At 33.1% G+C, this 21,321-nt stretch overlaps 1 pseudogene across 1 annotated transcript in view; it reads left to right on the top strand.

Moving 5' to 3' along the window:
* Positions 1-1,369: 1,369 nt before the first annotated feature.
* Positions 1,370-21,321, top strand: part of LOC146945365 (topless-related protein 3-like) — a 33,362-nt pseudogene continuing 13,410 nt past the window's right edge. The window contains exons 1-10 of the transcript XR_015028042.1: positions 1,370-1,449; positions 1,593-1,772; positions 3,212-3,325; positions 3,422-3,580; positions 3,912-4,147; positions 4,529-4,636; positions 5,791-5,932; positions 6,359-6,485; positions 11,664-11,747; positions 16,104-16,139. The product of XR_015028042.1 is annotated as a topless-related protein 3-like (transcript). The remainder of the gene's footprint in view (positions 1,450-1,592; positions 1,773-3,211; positions 3,326-3,421; positions 3,581-3,911; positions 4,148-4,528; positions 4,637-5,790; positions 5,933-6,358; positions 6,486-11,663; positions 11,748-16,103; positions 16,140-21,321) is intronic.

Below are 21,321 nucleotides of genomic sequence, written 5' to 3'. Positions count from 1 at the left end.
ATGATTCATTCATTTTTTAAATGAAAATTAATATGATACAAAACCATATTTTAATACAATTCCTCTAAAAAAATATATTTTAATACAATTAATATGAGACATATATAGTATTTTATAAATATCTTTTTGACTAAATGAACATATTTATTAACTTTTTTAAGGGATATCCCTAAATAAAAATTAACTTTTTTAAGGGATATGTATAGTATTTTATAATTTTTTTTGACTAAATATAAAATATATACTTTTGACTAAATATCTTATACATGTAATATTGGTATTTAAGGTAATAATTTTAAAAATTGGAAAAATGATAAATTATTATTAATTAAAGTAGCATATGTCTGTAATGGCTATTTTATGTCCTCGTGAGCATAGCTCAGTTGGTAAGCACAATACATAATAATACATAATATATGCAAGGTTCGGGGTTCAAACCCCGGCCACCACAAAAGGGGTTCAAACCCCGGCCACCACAAAAAATGGCTATTTTACGAATATTTTCTACGGGGATTTAAACTTTGCCTTTTGGGCTCACGTAATAAAATGCATTGAAATATAGGTACCGTCTAATCTAATCTCTCGTGTCGTCTCTCGGTATTATTTTTTATTTATTTTTGTTTAATTTGTAACAAACTATGCTTAAATATGAACGAACTCCTTCATTTTTTTTTAACTATAAGACTCAATTTTTTTTTTTTTATATTTACAAGACTCCTTAATTTTTAACAAAAATACTTTATTTAAACTATAATTAGAAAATGTCAATTTAATATCTATCTCTCAATTTTAAATAAAATGATGACATTGATGACCATTTTAGCATTTAATTATAACAACATTTAGGTGAAAACTCATTTAAAGAGTTGTCACGTCTTTGAACTTTTATTGTTAACAAGTCAAATGTATTTAAAAAGAACAAGTCAAATGTATTTAGTTCATTTTTTAATTCCAATACATTGGCTTTGTAATTAAATTTAAGACATTAGAGATTTTTTTTTGTTCGTCTAGTAGCTAGATATTCACCAGGTGAATAAGTAAGGTGTCTGGAGTTCGAACCCCGACTCCTGCATATAATATGCAATGTCTCTATCAACTGAGCTAAGCTTATAAGGACTAAGACATTAGAGAATTCTATTCTATAGATTTAGATAGATATATTCTTACAATATTTTCCGAATGCGCGTGAAAGTGATAAGAACAGTTACTTATCAGGCTATGTTGCAAATACGATGATAAGCTAGCAAACAACACTACATATAAACAAAAACAAACACATCAGTAAGAAAAAAGATATCAACTTTTCAACTGAAAAAACATCAGTTTTCTCTTGAGAGTCATTTCATTCTCATCACTTGGATCTGAAAAAATGATATCATTGAACAAGGAACTTGTGCTACTCGTTCTTCAGTATCTTCATGAGGGGGGTTTGAAGGAAACCATAGACAAGTAAAGATGATTTTTTTGTTTATTGTTTAATTTTTTTTTTGTTTCAGTTTGTTTTTTTACATGCATGGTGAGTAATTAACAAGAATGGTAAATTGATATTGGGAAAATGTTTTTTTGTTTGTATTTTTTGTCTGCATCTCTAGGCTGGAGCAAGAATCTGGTCTCTTCTTCAGTTCGAAGTATTTTGATGAGAAAATTCTTACTGGTGATTGGGATGAGTGTCAGAAGTACCTCAATTGTTTTACGAAAATTGATGATCGACACTCAATGAATATGATTTTTTTTGAGATTTGGAAGCAAAAGTATTTTGAAGCCTTGGACAGGTAGTTCTCTTTATCTTTATCATCATCATCATGAAATCATTTTATGTCATTAACGTTTTAAATAACAGTCACAATAAGGGCAGTGTTCTTATGCCTCAATCCTTGATATTATAGATAATCACAGTCAAAAGCGGCCTCAATTGAACTTTTGTTTTAGTTTTAACGACATCAAAAAGCTGTTGTGTCGTGGCCTAGATTAGTACATATTAGGATTTTAAATAGCAGTTACAATAGCAGTTGCAGTCACAATTCTTGATATTGTGGAGAATAGTAGTCAAATGCAGCTTCAGTTGATGCTGTGATGTGGTTTCAGCAACATCAAATACTATTTTGTTTTGGCCCAGATCCTGATTTCAGATCTATGATAGTGTTCTTGGCAAGGCTAAAACTTGGAGGAATTGACGGAAGGGAACCACCACGAGTGGAGCCTGTGGCGTAATTTAACTTGACACAAGTAAACTTACCAGGTCCAGACATAATAAGGATTGACAGACTGAGAGCTCTTTTTTTGATTTAATGGGTGGTGGTGCATGACCGTTTAGTTGGTGGAGCGATTTGTCTGGTTAATTCCATTAACAAACGAGACCTAAGCCTACTAAATAACTATTTAAAATCCTAACTATGACCATTGTTATTACAATTATTTTTGTTATTACGGTCTTCTTCACTACTTGTATCATAAACAATAGGTTTCTAGTTATACACTTCATGCTTTTATACAAGTATTTGTTCAAGTGCAAGGTTATCAAAATCGGGACTTTACTTCAAGTCGAAAGGGAGTAGCAAAATCGGGATTCGTAAAATCGCAATCAAAATCGAAGGATTTTACTCAAGGACTTTTGTAGAATCGATGTAGGATAGCAAAGTCGGGACTCGTAAAATCAAAATCGAGGATTGTACCAAAACAAAAATAATGTTAAATATATGTTATAAATTGCATATAGTCATAAATGACTAAAGTTCAAAGTCCACAAAATACATATAGATAAAGGTGGGGGAAGTGAAAGAATGAAAATTTTTAGCCTTTTGGGTATTTATAGAACGGGTCATGGATTCAAATCGGGTCAATTTACGAACTGGGTCAAAAATTAACCCTTATCAAAAAATGAACAAAATCCATAAAATCCTGCGATTTTGAATGGATTTCACGATTTTGTGCGATTTTGATAGGATTTTGTCTGTTTTTGGGATTTTGATAAGGATTTGAGTCGTTGAAGCTACACAAAGTCGCAAAAACCAGGATTTTGGGACTTAAGTCGGGTTTTTGATAACAATGTTCAAGTGTATTAGAATATTTTATTCCACTGAACTTTCATTTCTTGGATTTTGGTCTTGTTTTTTTTTTTTTTTTTTTTTTTTTTTTTTTTTATAAAAAGTATTAGAATATTTTATGGTTGCTGTTGGTTTTCTAATGTTCAAATGATCTCGTTTGTGCTTAGGCATGACAGAGTGACAACAATTGAAATTCTGGTGAAAGATTTGAAATTTTTTTCAACATATAATAAGGGTTTGTACTTGGAACTAGCAAATCTTATCACCCTGGAAAATATTAGGTAAACATCTGCTTTCTAGTTTTTTTTGTATGATGTTAGATTGAAGATATATTAAAATTTAGTTGCATTTGAAATATGAATTTGGTTTAAATGTAGGGAGAATGAACATTTATCACAGTTTGTAGATGGTAGAACATCTAGAATCCTATTGATTGCAAAGCTCTAGAAATTTATTGACATTAATCCTTGCTTCAATGATAAATTAAGGTCTCCTTCATTGAATTCCTCGCGGCTGCGATAACTAATTAATCAAAGGTAAATAAAGTTTCAGCTAGAATAACAATTCTAGTTCAAAAGTAAACACATGAAAAATGCAAATGGAGAACACACGAGATTGGGATTTGATCAGTGTTTTGGCCAATTGTGTCTACGTCTTTGACTGCAGATCTGCTTTAGTACGTTTCTATTATGTTAAGGGTTATAAATTACAACTGTGTTTATATTTTCTAATGTGATTGTTCCATTCACACATTGCTTTAACTCTACACAATAATGTAATTATAGTTGTTTCTGTTAATGAAATATCTTATATCATTTGTAGCTTCATTTATCATCAGCTAAAGTTTTGACAATATCCTATATCCAGTTTGAAATGGCAGCATCAGCTGTGCGGGAATCCAAAGCAAGATCCAGACATTAAATCTTTGTTATCCGACCATACCTGTTCTCTATCTTGAAGAGGACCTCGCACACCTACTGTGGATTGGCTTGCTGCTGCAGAGTCCACAAATCATGCATCTTATGCCACCGAAGAAGCACAATTGGTGAATGGTAATCTTTCCATGTTCTCAGCTTCCTCACTGTCTGGTCCTTCAGATCAAGGTATATCTTGATATTGGAGATACAATGTGGTCGCATAAATTTTAATGGAGATACATTGTCAATATAAAATAGTGTTACACCGACATACAATGAGAATTCTTGATATTGTCTTGTAAACCTAATTTGTAAACGCAATTATAAAATAACCGTAAAATGGTGGATAATCTCGATGTAATACTTGTTTACACCAATAATGCATGTTCCCTTTTCATGACATTAATTAGCTTTGAGAAGTAATCGATGCTAATTCTATGACTTGAACATTCATTGCTATGTATAATGACTATTATAATTTTTCTATCGTCAATTCATGGGATGTTGGTTTGTGTGTCTAGTGTCAACTCCATTTTCAAAATCACATGTTATTTCATTTTCTTGCAGTCCCCGTTTCAAAGCATTCAAGAACGCAAAATACTCTTGCACTAATGGATCACCAAAGAAGGACCTTGATCAAGAAATGAGACGGTTTCAAACTCAACAATCATGCACGTTTTTCGAATTCACAAAAAATAAATTTAGCGAATTCAAGAACACTAAATACTCCTGCACCAATGGATTTCCAAAGTAAGGACCTTGATAAAAAAATATCTTATAAAAAAACTTGATTCCGTCAAGTATGAAATGATGAATGCACTGCAAAGGCATTAATACAAGTAAATTTGTTTTTATATTATAGGGTAATTACCAGAATTATTTTTTATGTAATGCTGGAGATTTGTAACATGATCTTGTACAGCAGTACAGGTTGCAAATTTGAAGGAATTGTCAATATCCGTCAATCATGTATCGTGGAGCCCGGATTCAAGTTTTATTGGTGAATGTTGTAATTTCTTGTTCTTTGTTGTTATTTGATTATTAATTTATAATATATTTCTTTTTAGGTGTTGCTTTTTCAAAACAGTTGATTCATTTTGAATACCCTTGAAGTTTCTTATGGCCTACAACAGCCACATTGTGTATTTTTTTAATTTGATTATGAGGCATCTCCCAATGTTAATTTTTTTTATCATTACATTTGATTAACGGCATGATTGTTTTGATTTTCAATACACATGACAATCGAATATGGTGTGGTGAATGCTTGACATAGTTATCATGACATCATATTCTTGCAGTCTTTATTTTCTACCTCAGTTGACGGAAAAATTAGAGTCTGGTTGTATCAGAATGAGAGTACCCAGGTGAAATACGACACTGCTGGAGAGTGTAGTACTACACTGATCTATAGTGCTGATGCAACTAGGAAAGAAAATTAGGAATAATCAAGATTATACTTTTCAGTTTTGTTTAACTAAAGTTTTTGTGAGTTGTAATTTGCTCTCTTGGATGTTTAGATTGTTTTCGTGTGGGACAACTAAAGAGGGAGATTGTTTCCTAGTTGAGTAGGATGAAGATGAAGGTTTATTAAAAAGAACTTATTCTGGATTTAGAACCAAATCTGCTGTCATGGTGCAATTCGACACTGCAAAGAACTTAAGTTTTGGGATGTGGACAAGACATAATCAATGACGTTGATCTTCAATAACTGAATCGTAATTTAATGTATATTATCAATACTAGATTGTATACATTTTTTGGAAAACGGTTGACATGCATGAAGGAAATCTGTTTTCTGTTACATTTAATGATGCCTTGTGTCAGAGTCTACCACGAGTGAGGTTCAATAAGGAAGGAAATCTGCTTTCTGTTACAACAGCATATAGTGGTCTTAAAGTCCTTGCTAATGCTGATGGTATCAAATACTTAAGGGAAAATGAACCATCTAAAGAACCGATTGACAGGAAGGTTTGTATCTTCTATTGTTCACCATCTACACTAAATATACTTTTAAATTTGTTCTCTCTTTGTTTTTATTTCTTCAACATCGAAGAATTACTTATGTAGCTATTCTATGTTTTCCAATATCCATCCAGTAAACGATAAAGTAGAAAACATTTACAATTATTTGATATTAGCATTTTTGTTTGCTGAATATATATATTATCATGAATCCTACATACGAATTATGCATTTTGTTATTGATCTATTGTTTAATGGAGTAATTTCTCATCCTGTTCAATTTCAAATAGGTTCTATGTCGGAGAGTATGGGACCGAGTAACAAGGTATTCCTGCTGCAACGTTTCCTTTTATTCAAAAGGGCGTTATATTAATATATTTATGTTTTTGTGTCAATAATTACATGATCATAAAACTTTTACCTTTTACGAAGGTTTTTCGGCTTCTTTACACAAATCAAGAAGTTGGTTTTCTAGCAATTGGTTCTAAAGGGATTCAGAAGATGTGGAAATGGAGGCCTAGTGAATTGAATCCTACTGGAAAGGTGGTGTATACAACATGTGCATACATGCATATTTTTTTAGACCGAAGTTTTTGTCACACACACACACAGATATATATATATATATATATATATATATATATATATATATATATATATATATATATATATATATATATATATATATATATATATATATATATGGGTTTTGCGAGAAGACACATTTTATGAAGGTGTCTTTTAGCAAAGTTATAACTAAAAAGTGGAAATCACACCTTGAGGTGTGGGTTGCTAAAAGACACCTTCGTGGGGTGGCTTCTAGCAAAACCCTATATATATATATATATATATATATATATATATATATGCTAATATTTTGTTAAGTCTAAAACATTACAAAGTTTTCTCGTGTTTGTTTAAAAGACGGCTATATTATGTATTTCCTGCTGAGTATTAGTGACATTTTTCTATTTGTATGTAACAGTGGCTGCCACAACAAGATTGATTGGCTGGTGCCATATCTTCTGCAGCATACACCTGCGATGGCAAACTAGTTTATTCTACTTTTGCTAATGGAAACATTGGAATATTTGACATTGAACGCCTCCAACTAAGGTATTCTACGGATTCATCTGCATACCTGGATCAGACTCCAACCAACAGGTTTTGAACAATTCCAATTGTATACAAACTTATTTAGTTTCATTATATATGGTAGGTTAATTATTATTTAGTTTCATTATATATGGTAGGTTAATTAGTCAAAATAGGGGTGAGGAGTATAATATATAGTACGACAATTTTTGGTTTGAAAGGTAGCGATCGCCTTATATTGGCAGTCTAGTAATAAGGTAGGTTAACAAGAAATATTGAATTCAATCCTTATCTGTTGGATCATGAAGGGTATGAGGGATCATCCATATTAGGTTAAAAACAAATAAAAGTGATTTGAACACTGCATCTTCCTAAAAAAAAAACTTAAGACATTGAGTTTATGAGTCCGCTCACTTCAATTAGGTATGAGGGATCACCCATATTGGGCTCACTACTAGTGAATATTGGTCCCCATAATTAATTTGTTTTTGGGTCGGACAACGAATTTCTAAAATATAAATATTTAAATTCATATATGATGTAAGATAAGAATTTAATTGTGCTTCCTACTTTCTTATAGATACAATACGGATCTTGATTTGTCTGCTTTTGTGACGGGCAATGCTTTTAACACATTTGGTCAGGGATACCTTAGAGCAAAAACGGTGAAATATCTAGTTTCCATGCATTTTTATTAAAACAAGATTTATCATGTCTCAATTTGAAGTGACTTTTAGATGGTTGGAGCTCTGAAGTAACCGCAATTTATTAATTGGGAGCCAACCGTTTGATTCAAATTATCAAAAGCCATAAAAATGACGGTTTATCCGGTTTTCCTTGTTCTCCGGTGCACATTTTCAATTAAAAATAAAGAACAAAAACATTAACGACGTCGTTTTGAGCCTCATGTTTTTTGCATTCTTTTTTTTTTTTTTTAAATAATCCAAAACGACGTAGTTTTGGCTTCAATCAAACTGAAATCCAACTTGTTCCATCTTACCCTTCATGATACAATATTTTATCTTTCCTTTGTGTTAAAAAAAAGACTTCGCAAATGCTACCAAAGCGCACAGTTCCTCCTTCCACACACATCTACTTCATTATTCCTTCACATTTCTTCTTCAAGAATGTCTACTAGTCTAAAGTGATTCTTGAAATAATCAACTTTTTCATGTAGTGTAAAGAAATCTCACTTTGATAAAGAAATTTGGTTTATATTCATCGTATCATTTAAGGACAACCACAAAGGTTAACCGATCTATAGCAGCATGTATTTGAACAAATTAGCTTTATATCATGAAAGTGAGTTTGATTTCTTACAAAACAGAGTGCTATTTTTTGTTGGTATTTTTCATATTAACAAAAAAAAAAAGCTCTTTGTTTTGTAAGAAATCCAGCTCACTTTCATGATATATAAAGCTAATTTGTTCAAATACTACTATAGAGGTCAGCCTCTGTGGTTGTCCTTAAATGATACGATGAATATAAACCAAATTTCTTTTTCAAAGTGAGATTTCCATACATTACATGAAAAAGTTGATTATTTCAAGAATCACTTTAGACCAGTAGACATCATTGAAGAAGAAGAAATGTTAAGGAATAATGGAGTAGAGGCGTGTGGAAGGAGGAACTTGGGGCTTTCGTAGCATTTGCGAAGGATTTTTTTTTTTACCACAAAGGAAAGAAGAAATATTGTAACAAGAAGGGTAAGGCGGAACAAGTTGGATTTGAGTTTGACTGGAGCCAAAACTACGTCGTTTTGGAATATTTTTAAAAAAAGAATGGAAAAAACATGAGGCTCAAAACAACGTCATTTAGTTCTTTATTTTTAATTTTTAATTGAAAAAGCACACAGGAGAACAACGAAAATCGGATAAATCGTCATTTTTATGTATTTTAATAATTTCAAACAAACGGTGAGCTCTGAATTAATAAAATGGTTACTTTAGAGTTCCAACCATCCAAAATTCAGTTCAAATTGAGACATGATAAATCTTGTTTCAATAAAAGTTCATTGGAACTAGACATTTGACCATTTTTACTTTAAGGTATCCCTGACCGAACATGTTAAAAGCATTGGCCGTCTCAAAAGCAAATAATCGAAATCCCTACTGTATCTTTAAGAAAGATTGAAGCAAACTTAAATACTTATCTTACATCATATATGAATTTATATATTTATTTTAATTTTTTTTATCCGACCCAAAAACAAATTAATTCAGGGGACCAATTAAGATGAATGGTTCGAAAAACCCGAGTTTGAGACTTCACTTCTTTTTCGGCCAAACTCTAAATTATTAGGGTCTCGTTTCCTTAAGAATCGAATCGTTACGACAAAAAAAAATCCGTTAAATGGAGAGGATCTGAATATATTGAGCCTTAAATTTAAATTTAAAGTCAAATGTATGTACTCAATATTTAAAATTAAATACATTTGCCTTTGACTTTTTTGTGAGAATTAGGTATCTGACATTTATTGTCATTAAAAAAAAGCTGAAATAAAAGATCAAATGTAGGTAGTCAATTTTTTTTTTTTGGAGCCTTAAATTTAAATATAAGGTCAAATGTATAAACTCAAGATTTAAAATCAAATACATTTGCTTTTCAATTTTATTGTTTGAATTAGGTATTTGACATTTATTTCCATTTAGAAAAAAAAACGTATATGACATGTAGTTAAGTGTAAACAAAACATCAAATGCATGTAGTCTATATTTATTTTTGGTGAATGTACGTAGTCTATATATTTTTTTGACCGAGTATGTAGTCTATATTTAAAATCAAATTATTTGCTTTTTTTTTATTATAATTTTGTGTGAACAACCAGGTGGATTCTAGGGTGAGGGTTCAACTAAGTCCCTCACCGGTGGACCATGAAAAATATGCCATCAGATTTAATCAAAGGTTCACATTTGCTAAAAATAAAATGAAGAAAATCTACACATTCTCACACACAATACTACCCATATATCTCCCCATTGGTATCCATGAAGAATGCTCAAAAGAAACCTCTGAAACATCCATGAATAATTAAGAATGATACTAAATGAATATGAACAAAATTGAATTGATCAGTAGTCAATGTCTTTTGTCTTATTTGTTTCTATTCACAACATCTTTTTCTGCACTTTGTTTTTTTATTGGGTTATACAAACATTTAATTGAAGAATGAAGGTGCTGTCTATGAATCAAGGACGGAAAATTTATGGTTCAAGTTCCATCGGTGCTACGAAGAACACACCATTCAAAATTTCATGTTTTTTTTTTTTCAATGAAAAAGGCTTTCATATAATTATCAGCGAGTTCACTAGTTCTGATTCATTCCAACTTCAAGGTTATGATGAAGAGAAGAGGATATGTCTGAAATTGTTGCAGATGTTTTCATTCCTTTTCAATTTATAAATCCTTTATGTTTCATTATTCTCTCGATGAAATTATGAAGATGAAAAGTTCATTTTTTTAATTATCAAATCATGTATGCATTGAATGAAATCAAGGGGGTGATGAATCAATTTTGTAGGGAGGGGTGGCTACGTGCAACAAATTGAAACTGAAATTTGCTTATTAAAAAATTTGCACGGTTTCAAGAAGCATGAAAATGCTTATTAAAAAAAGTATAAGAGATGCAACTTCTGATTTCTGTTGCACAGTGAAAATAATTTATGTCAACAAACCATTTTGTTCAGAATTTTTTGCCGTTGAGGAAGAGAAATGGAAAGGGACATGATTGTGTGTGGAAATGTAAAGTTGTTCTCAATTTTATTTTCAACAAATCTGTACCATTAATTAAATCCAACGGTATTTTGTTCATGGTCCACCGGTGAGGGACTTAGTTGAACCCTCACCCTAGAATCCACCGAACAACCAAAGCACATCACTAAGCAAAAAAGATAATCAAAACTAATTTGTTTTTCCAAATGTGCGTGAAGGTAACGCGGTCCTCCTGAAAGGCTGTCTTATAAATACAAAGTTCCCTTTCTTCCATCACACTAAACATTGTTTCTTCTCTTCGATTTCAGGGCTGAAAAATTGAGATGATATTGTTTACTTTGTGGATGGTTGGCAACAACAATTCGTGGAAGACACTCTTTGAAATGGAATAATTGTCTTTAATTAAAATAACTCTGAGGTTTTAATCTCTAATGGAGATTGTTTGTGTGAGAGAACAATTTTTATTTTGTTGGAAAATGTGGAAATGTTTAACCTGAATAAGGGGTTATCAAGGAAAAGAACACAAAATTGCTTCTAATGGTGGTGTTGAATGCGGTTCATTTGAGAAATTTCAGCGTCTTAATGGTGGTCTTAATGACATATTTATACGGTTAAGACACTGAAATTTCTCAAGTGAACCACATTCAACACCACCATGAAAAGCATTTCTATGTCCTTTTCCTTGATGCCCTCTTATTCAGTTTGAGCATGTTCACATTTTAAAAAAAATTAAGAAGTTGTCTTCTCACAAAAACTATCAATGATTAAAACCTCAATAATTAAAGACAATTAAATAATTCGTTTTCAAATTTAAAGTAATCGATGCTAATTCAATGACTTGAACCTTCTATTGACAATTCATAGTATTTTTGTTTGTGTGTCAAGTGTCAACTCCATTTTCGAACTCACGTGTTATTTCAATTTCTTGCAGTCCCAGTTTCAAAACATTCTAGAAATCTAAATACTCTTACACTGATGGATCACCAAAGTAAGGAACTTGATCAAGAAATGAGACGGTTTCAAACTCGACAATCATGTGAAAAGGTACTTGAAAATTAGTTTGGTTAGAATTGCTATATTGTCAACTCTTTACAGGCTTAGCAGGTCACATATACCGTTACTCCTCAACCCGCGCCTTGGTTGCTTAATGAACTTCCTAGAACTATTGTTCGTAAATTACGCCAGGGATCAATTGTGTTAAGTATGGAGTTTCATCCCTTCATCCATTCTACCCTAGTTGGCAGGTTAAATATTGACGGTGTGTCTTGTTTGTAGTTTACACAGAAACTTAATTAGTCTTTTTAGTTTTTACTGACCTTGAAAATTTCATTGAAACAGTTGCTAGTACAAATGGTGAAATCTCACTTTGGGAAGCAAGGCTGAGAAAGAGGCTGTAGATGTCAGAATCTTTCAAAACATGGAATATTTCTAAATGTTCGGTCAAATTTCAGGTTTATTTCCAATTATTAAACTGCACAATTGCATATATGGATCATGCACATATGTTCCAAGAATACTCTTCACAAAAATTAAATTTAGTGCTGTAATTTTTTTTTTGATTCTGTCGAGTATGAAATGATGAATGCACAGCTAAAGCATTAATACAAAGTAAATTTGTTTTTATATTATAGGGTAATTACCAGAATTATTTTTTAAGTAATGTTGGAGTTTTGTAACAGGATCTTTTGTACAGGATGCAAATTTGAAAGAATTGACAATATCCGTCAATCATGTATCATGGAGCCCAAACTCATGTTTTATTGGTAAAACATGAGCTTGATTATTAGTTTATAATATATTTCCATTCAAGTGTTGCTTTTTCAAAGCATTTGATTCATTTGTATACCTTTGAAGCTTCCATTCAGGTATTGCTTTTTCAAAGCATTTGATTCAGGTGTTGCTTTTGACATGAATTTGATAATTTTTTTTTTTTTTTAATTCCTGATCAATAACTTGGCATTTGGTGGTGTTAATGACTTGGCATTTTCATTTCCAAAAAATTAGTTATGCGTTGTAACATCTGGAGATGATAAGTTAATTAAGGTGACAGAGAAGTTTCCTAGTCTATAATAGATTGTAATATATGAATGTTTCTTTAAATATTAATATTGATACATATAGGTATGGGATTTGAATGGAGAGAAGATCTTTAGCTTTGAAAGGAAATATCCTGGTTATGAGGCATCTTCCCATGCTGAATTCTTTATCATTACATATGATTATAATTAAGGTGACAGCGTGCTTGTTTTGATTTTCAATATACACGAAAATCGAATATGGTGTGGTGAATTCTTGACATAGTTATCATGACATCGTATTCTTGTAGTTTTTATTTTCTACATCAATTGATGGAAAAATTAGTGTGGTTGTATCAGAACAAGAGCTTCCAGGATGAATATGACACTCCCAGAAAGTGTAGCACTACACTATCTATAGTGATGATGGAACTAGGAAAGAAAATTAGGAATAATCAAGATTATATTTTTCAGGTTTGTTTAACTCTATTTAAGTTTTTATGTGAGTTATAATTTGCTCTCTTGGATGTTTAGATTGTTTTCGTGTGGGACAACTAATGAGGGAGATATTTTTTTTTTGTTGAAGGAACTAATGAGGGAGATTGTTTCCTAGTTGAGTAGGATGAAGATGAAGGTTTATTAAAAAGAACATATTCTGGATTTAGAACAAAATCTGTTTGCATGGTGCAATTCGACACTGCAGAGAACTTAAGTTTTGGGATGTGGACATTATCAATGTTCGGACAGGTACAAATGCTGATCGATGGCATCTAGAGCTGTCAAAACGGGCGGTAACGGGCTTCGGGCTTTATTGGGCCAGGCCAAAAAGCTTGGTTGGAAAATGAGCTTGAAATATACTATCCGAGCCCGGCCCTACACGAGCCGCGGGCTAAACGGGCCGGCCCGTATTAAAAATTACATTTTTTTAAAAAAAAAAGTACTATAAAATACTCCTATAAATTTTTTTATATATAATATTTTTAATATGTTTAAATAATGCATAGCACAAAAAATAAATTGTAAACATTTTCGTACAAACGTCGTAAACTAAAACGACAAGGAAAGCAATTTTAAATAAATTAGATATGTTATGCTTATAGTTATTTATATATTCGATCTTTAAAATTATAAATAACGAAACGAGTAAATATAATTTTATATTAAATTTATATTTATGTTAATTCATTGAATTTTCGCTTTTGTTTTTTACTTTGATGATAAACTAAGTAAAGAATTATTTGAAAAATATATATAATTTATAGGATTTTTTTGTTATGCTGGCTAACGGGCTACCTGCGGCCCGTCCGGGCTAGCCCTAACGGGTACTGGGCTTTTTAGGGCCGGGCTAAAAAGCCCTATTAAAATTCGGGCTCAATATTTAAGGCCCAAGCCCTATAATTAATCGGGTTAAACGGGCCGCCCCATTCGGCCTGGCCCGTTTTGACAGCTCTAGATGGTGGTCTTCATGTGAGTATAGTTTATTTACTTTCCATATCATTGTATAATGTTCATTGTATAATGTTCTGTGAAACCTATTTGACATGGTTAACGACTGATAAAATGATATGATTTACTATTAAACGCCGTTGATCTTCAATAACTAAACACAACGAATCGTAATTAATGTATTTTATAAATACTATTTGTATACATTTTTGTGAAAACGGTGGACTATGATATTGGTCCCCGAATTAATTGTTTTTGGGTAGGATAACGATTTTTTAAAATATAAATATATAAATTCATATATGATGTAAGATAAGCATTTAAGCGTGCTTCAAACTTTCTTAAAGATACAATAAGGATCTTGATTGTCTGCTTTTGGGACGGGCAATTCTTTTAACATGTTCGGTCAGGGATACCTTAAAGCAAAAAGGGTCAAATATCTAGTTTCGATGCAGTTTTATTGAAACAAGATTTATCATGTCTCAATTTGAAGTGGCTTTTATATGGTTGGAGCTCTAAAGTAACCACTTTATTAATTGTGAGCCCACCCTTAGATTGAAATTATCAAAAGCCATAAAAATGACTGTTTATCCAGTTTACGTTGTTCTCCTGTGCGTTTTTTATTTTTAATTGAAAAAGCGCATAGGAGAACAACGGAAACCGGATATACCGTCATTTTTATGGCTTTTAAATAATTTCAATCAAACGGTGGGCTCTCAATTAATAAATTGGTTATTTTAGAGCTTCAACCATCTAAAACTCAAGTCAAATTGAGACATGATAAATCTTGTTTCAATAAAAGTGCATTGGAACTAGATATTTGGCCGTTTTTGCTTTAAGGTATCCCTAACTGAACATGTTAAAAGTATTTACCGTCTCAAAAGCAGACAATCAAGATCCCTACTGTATCTTTAAGAAAGTTTGAAGCACACTTAAATGCTTATCTTACATCATATATGAATTTATATATTTATATTTTAAAAGATCGTTATCCGACCCAAAAACAATTAATTCGGGGGACCAATATCGTAGTCCACTAGTAGTGAGCCCAAATTCAGGGATGCATTTTAAATATGGATTTGGTTTAAATTCAGGGAAAATGAAGAATTATCACATTATTGAGATGCTAATCCAATTAGATTCAGGGAGAATAAACCTTAATGATAGTTGAGCTCAAGAAATTGATTGAGGTTTACTCCAGGGTGAAGGATAAGCTTATGCGTCCTTTATTTCAGTCGTCGCGGTTTCAACACCTGCTAATCAAAGGTAATACATTTTTTTACTTTAACTGCAACCCGAACTCAAAAGTAAATGGATACAAACCACATAAAGAGAACACACGAGATTCAGATTTGATCATGGAGTTTGGTCAATTGTGCCTTTCAATTATTCGAGTTTAGTGTTGCAAATTAGAACTTGTGTTTAAATTCTACGATGTGATAATTCCTTTCACAAAGTGCTTTAACTCTTTACAGATTAATGCTGTTAATAGTTTTTTGTTAGTGACTCCTCTTATGTCATTTGTAGCTTAATTAATCATGTTTGTCTTAGCTAAATTTTGTAGAAGGACTTTAAATCCCAAATCAAATCCCAAATCCAGAAATTAAAACATTGTTACTGACCATACTTGTTCTCCGCCTCGAAAACCAAATCCAGAAATTAAAACATTGTTACTGACCATACTTGTTCTCCGCCTCGAAAAGGACTTTGCATGCCTACTTCGGCTATACTTCCTGCTGCAGAGGCTGCACTCCATCCTATGTAATTTCAGTATGAACATAGTTTTTCGATTTATTTTCATTTTCATTGATAAAATTGTTATTTTCTGCTCTTGATCATATTGCAAATTTGTACAGCAACTTCCTCCAACCCCTGCTGATGTTGTAGAAGCTGGGATGGTGAATGGAAATCCTTCCCATCTTCTCAATCACTTGAAGAAGTCGAAGATTCCTCATTGCCCGGTCCTTCAAATCGAGGTATATCTTGGCCAGTTTTCTGCCGCATAAAGTTTATCGGAGATACACAGTCGATATAAAATAGTTTTACATTGACATCCAAAGAAAATTCTTTATATTGTCACCTAAGAATAGTTTGTAACTGCGATTTAAAATAACCGACAAAAGCATCAAGAAGTAGTAAATGCTAATTCCATGACTTGATTGATCTATATAATGACTGAAATAGATAATTAAAGAACTGTTATAATCTTTCTATTGTCAATTCTTGGGATGTTTGTTTGTGTGTCAACTCCATTGTCGAATTCACATGTTATTCAATTTCTCGCAGTCTCCATTTCAAGACTACTTAATACTCTTCTTGCAATGACGGATTACCAAAGTAACAACCATGATCAGCAAACGAGACCCTTGCTGTCTGCAAAATCGGATAGAGGTATAATTTGAGCATGTTTCTGTTATCTTCATTTGCAATAGCATTGCTCTATTGGCAACTCATTACAGGCTGTGCAAGTTTCATCTACCGTTACACCTCAACCATCACCTAGGTTGTTTGATGAACTTTCCAGAACTGTTGTTTGTAAATTACATCAAGGATCAACTGTGACAAGCATGGAGTTTCATCCTTCAATTCGTTCTAGGCTAGCTGGCAGGTTAAAATACAACACGTTTTTTTATAAAACAAAAACTTAATTAGTCTTTTTACTTACCTAGAAAATTCATTGAAATTGAAATAGTTGGTTGTGAAAATGGTAAAATTTCACTTTGGGAAGCAAGGCTGAGAAAGAGGCTGATATCAAAATCTTCGTATGATTACACAATGTGATACTAACTACCAAAAAATAAAAATATCTATTTGTGAAAAACATAAAAAAAAATCTATTAGACATTATATTATAAAACCTTATTCTGATATGAAAATAAAACCTTGTCTATCTTGCATAAAACTACCTTAACTTTAATGACCGCTGAGTATACAAGATTGTAGCTCAATATTCTCCAAAATTTGTGAAACAAGAATAGCTTATGGTGTCTTTATGGTACCGTTGAGCTTATTATAAAGGGATTAATACTGACCTACCCATATGTCGAAACTAGAATTTTTTGAGCATCACACTTGTAAGAAGAATAAACCGCCATTGAAGGTGGAAGAAAAAGCTTCAGAGAAAGAGAGAAAGATAACTGTTTTTCATTGATTGTGAAAGATTGTTACAAACAGTTTATATACACAAATAGTGCCAGCTCATGATAACTCTAACTAACTAAATGCACATGAAATTACAAGTAAATGAAATTGTAAAATACAAATGCATTTTAACTAGTTGTCTTGCACGCCAAGCTATCTTCTTTTGCTTCATTTTCTTCATGTGTTAATACCCCCCTCGCAAACTGGAGGTTGGTAGATGTCTACCATCCCTAGTTTGAGCATACATTCATGAAATTGCCTGGGACCAGAGGCATTGGTGAATATGTCAGCTGTTTGATGCTGGGAAGTAACTGGTAACAAGCGCATGACGCCAGCTTGAATTTTCTCACGCACCAAATGGCAATCTATATCCAAATGCTTGGTACCCTCATGAAAAACCAGATTAGCTGAGATGTGCAAGGCACTCTGATTGTCACAATAGAGCACAGGCAAACTGGAAGGAGCTTGTCTCAAATCATGAAGAAGAAAACACAGCCATTGCAGTTCTCTGGTTGCAGAAGCCAAAGCTCTGTATTCTGCTTCAGCAGATGAACAAGAAACTGTTGGCTGTTTCTTTGATTTCCAGGAAACCAAAGAGTGCCCAATGAAGAAACAATACCCTGATATAGAACGACGAGTATCCACACATCCACCCCAGTCTGCATCACTGAAGCCAAGCAGCTGAAGTTCAGAGGAATGAGGAAAGAAGAGACCCCTGCCTGGAGAACGTTTCAAGTAACGTAAAACTCTAAGTGCTTCTTTGTAGTGTAACTCAGTAGGAGAAGCCATGAATTGGCTTAGTTGCTGGGCTGCAAAAGCTATATATGGACGTGTAGTGGTAAGATACAACAATCTCCCAACCAAACGCCTATATCCAGTGATGTCAGTATAAAGAGAGCTGGTATCTTGTGACAAACGTATGGAAGGGTCAAGAGGAGTGGAAACGGGTTTACAATCAGTTAAACCTGCTTCAGCAAGCAGTTCTAAACAATACCTGCGTTGACAAAGAGAGATGCCCCTAGAAGAACGTGCTACCTCTAAACCTAAGCAGAATTTGAGTTCCCCTAGGTTTTTAATATGAAATGTATTGTGAAGAGCCTGTTTCAATGAATCAAACTCTTTGAGGCATGTTCCTGCTAAGATTATATCATCCACATACACTAAAATTACAGTGTATGAGGTGGCAGTGATCTTAGTAAACAATGTGTGATCAACAGTGGCTTGAATGAATCCTTGAGCGTACAAAAACTGTGTAAGTTTCTCAAACCATTGCCTACTGGCCTGTTTAAGCCCATAAAGTGATTTTAGCAGCTTACAAACTTGACCAGGTTTGGGAGAAGAGACACCTTGAGGTACCTTCATATACACTACTTCATGTAAATCTCCATGTAGGAAAGCGTTGTTTACATCAAGTTGATGTAAATACCAACCATGAATGGAGGCTAGGGCAAGCAGTACTCTGATGGTGGATAATTTTGCAACAGGTGAAAAAGTTTCAAAGTAGTCCAGTCCCTCAGTTTGACTAAAACCCTGGGCAACTAAACGTGCTTTGAAACGCTCTATAGTACCATCTGCATGTCTCTTTATCTTGTACACCCATTTGTTACCTATAGGTTTGGCATCTGGGGGAAGGTCAGCAAAAACCCAAGTATGGTTGGCATTGAGTGCCTCTATTTCTGCCTGCATAGCAGTCAACCATCTAGAATCCTTACTGGCTGAAGAGAAACTAGTGGGCTCAAGCTCAGTGTTCAAGGAGTATGCATAAGCTAGATGCTTAGGAGAAAGAGCTGAATAGCTGACAAAGTTATTTATAGAGTAGTTACCATCCTTTGAATTGCAAACATAATCTTGCAAGTAGGATGGTGCATGGGTATTTCTAGATGACTTTCTGATAGTAACTGGTGCAACTTCAATGTTCCTTTCTTCTGTATCACTGATAGATTCTTCCTGTGGAACTTCAATATCATCATCAGAAGAACTCACACCAATATTACTAATAGGTATATTAGAAGTATCAAAGTACATTTGTGTAGAGGAAACTGGAGTGATACTAGAAGAGTGAAAAGGGAACTCCAGATAAAAAAACTTTACATTTCTGGACACTAAGATTTCAGAAGTATGAACATCAATAAGGACAAAGCCTTTGATGCCTGACTTGTATCCTAAGAAAGCACATTTCTTAGCCCTTGAATCAAATTTATGTCTGTTGACAGGTAGAGTTGATGCATAGCTTAGGCATCCAAAAACCTTGAGATTACTAAGATCAGGTATCTCATTATATAACACTTCATAGGAGGATTTATTGTTTAGAATCCTAGTAGGAATTCTATTTATCAAATAGACAGCATGCAATACAGCATATGACCAGAATTTCTTAGGTAGTTTGGACTGAAACATAAGGGCTCTGCTGACATTGAGAATATGTTGATGTCTTCTTTCCACTCTTCCATTTTGCTGTGGAGAATACACACAACTTCTCTGATGTATGATTCCCTTTTCATCATAAAAACCCCTTAACAGGAATTCAGGACCATTATCACTCCTAATGGTCTTAACCTTGCATTCAAATTGTCTTTCAATCATAGAAATGAAACTTTTCACTTTCTGAGAAGTCTCAGATTTATTTTTCATCGTAGCAATCCAAATATGTCTTGTACAATCATCTAGAATAGTAAGGAAGTATTTGTGACCATGGACAGAAGCTGTACCAAATGGTCCCCAAATATCAAAATGAACTAATTCAAAAGGAATCTTAGCATTCTTACTACTAACAGGAAAGGGTAAAATCTTTTGTCTACACATTTGACAAACATCACAAGCAGTGTGTTGACTAGTGGAGACATAGCTATACAGTTTATTCATGCATGTCATTCTATCCTTAGACAGATGACCAAGCCTGAGATGCCACAAAACTCCATCAGGCACATGTTCTTTTTGTAATTTTTCTGAAGCAGATACACTTGAAACTGAAACTTGATGGTTCTTATCATCAATCTTCAAGTAATAGAGACCATGTCTCTCTTCAGCTGAACCAACCTTCCTCAAAGTGTTCCTTTCCTGTATGATACATTCATTAGCTTTAAATTGCAAAGGGCAATTTTGCTCTTTAATCAACTTGGAAACAGAAATAAGATTTACAGCAAATTGAGGCAGATACAAAACATTATCTATGCTCAACTCCTGTGTTAATCTTATTCTTCCTATACAATTTGCTTCTGTAGTATTTCCATTGGGTAAATTAACCCTAATAGGTTCAATCTTAGTACAATTACTAAAACATTTCATATCAAAGCAAGTATGGTGAGTGGCTCCTGTATCTACAATCCAACCAGTATCAATATGCTTATTATCAAAATTAGCATTACCTCCACTAGATGAGCAGAGATTGATACCTTTAATCACATTTGTTGAGCATTTTGTTTCAAGATTGTTCTTTTCCAACAAGGACATCAAATTCTGATATTGCTCAATGGTAAGATTGACTCCTGTACTTTCTTCATTTCTACTAGAAGATGCAGATGCCTTCTTGCTTTCCACATCATCCCCATCAACCATGTTTGCATAAGAATTTCCTCCACCTCTTCCCCAGTTTGGTGGATAACCATGCTTCTTATAGCATGTTTCAACAGTGTGATTAGTTCTTTCACAAAAAGTGCAATACCTTCCATTGCCTCTACCTCTACCTTTAGAAGCATTATTTCCTCTACCTCTACCATATCCATTTCCAGTACCAAATTGCTTTTGTCCATTCACAACATTAACCAAACTTGTATTATCTTCTAGTGGTGTGTTTTGAACATTAACAACACCATATTGCAATTTCCTTTCTTGCTGCATCACCATAGAAAAGACTCTGTTTATTGGTGGCATAGGATCCATTAATAGAACCTGAGAAGCAACTCCTTGAAACTCTTCATTCAGGCCAATCAAAAACTGTATAGTTCTATCTTCTGCTCTAAAGTCTCTAGCATTTCTCATAGCAGCACA

Source organism: Medicago sativa, chromosome 2, assembly GCF_051527215.1.
Source record: "Medicago sativa cultivar Bolivia chromosome 2, Bolivia_mono, whole genome shotgun sequence".
Lineage (NCBI taxonomy): Eukaryota > Viridiplantae > Streptophyta > Magnoliopsida > Fabales > Fabaceae > Medicago > Medicago sativa.
The sequence above is the reverse complement of the archived record's forward strand: the minus strand, read 5'-3'. Positions and strand labels throughout refer to the sequence as shown.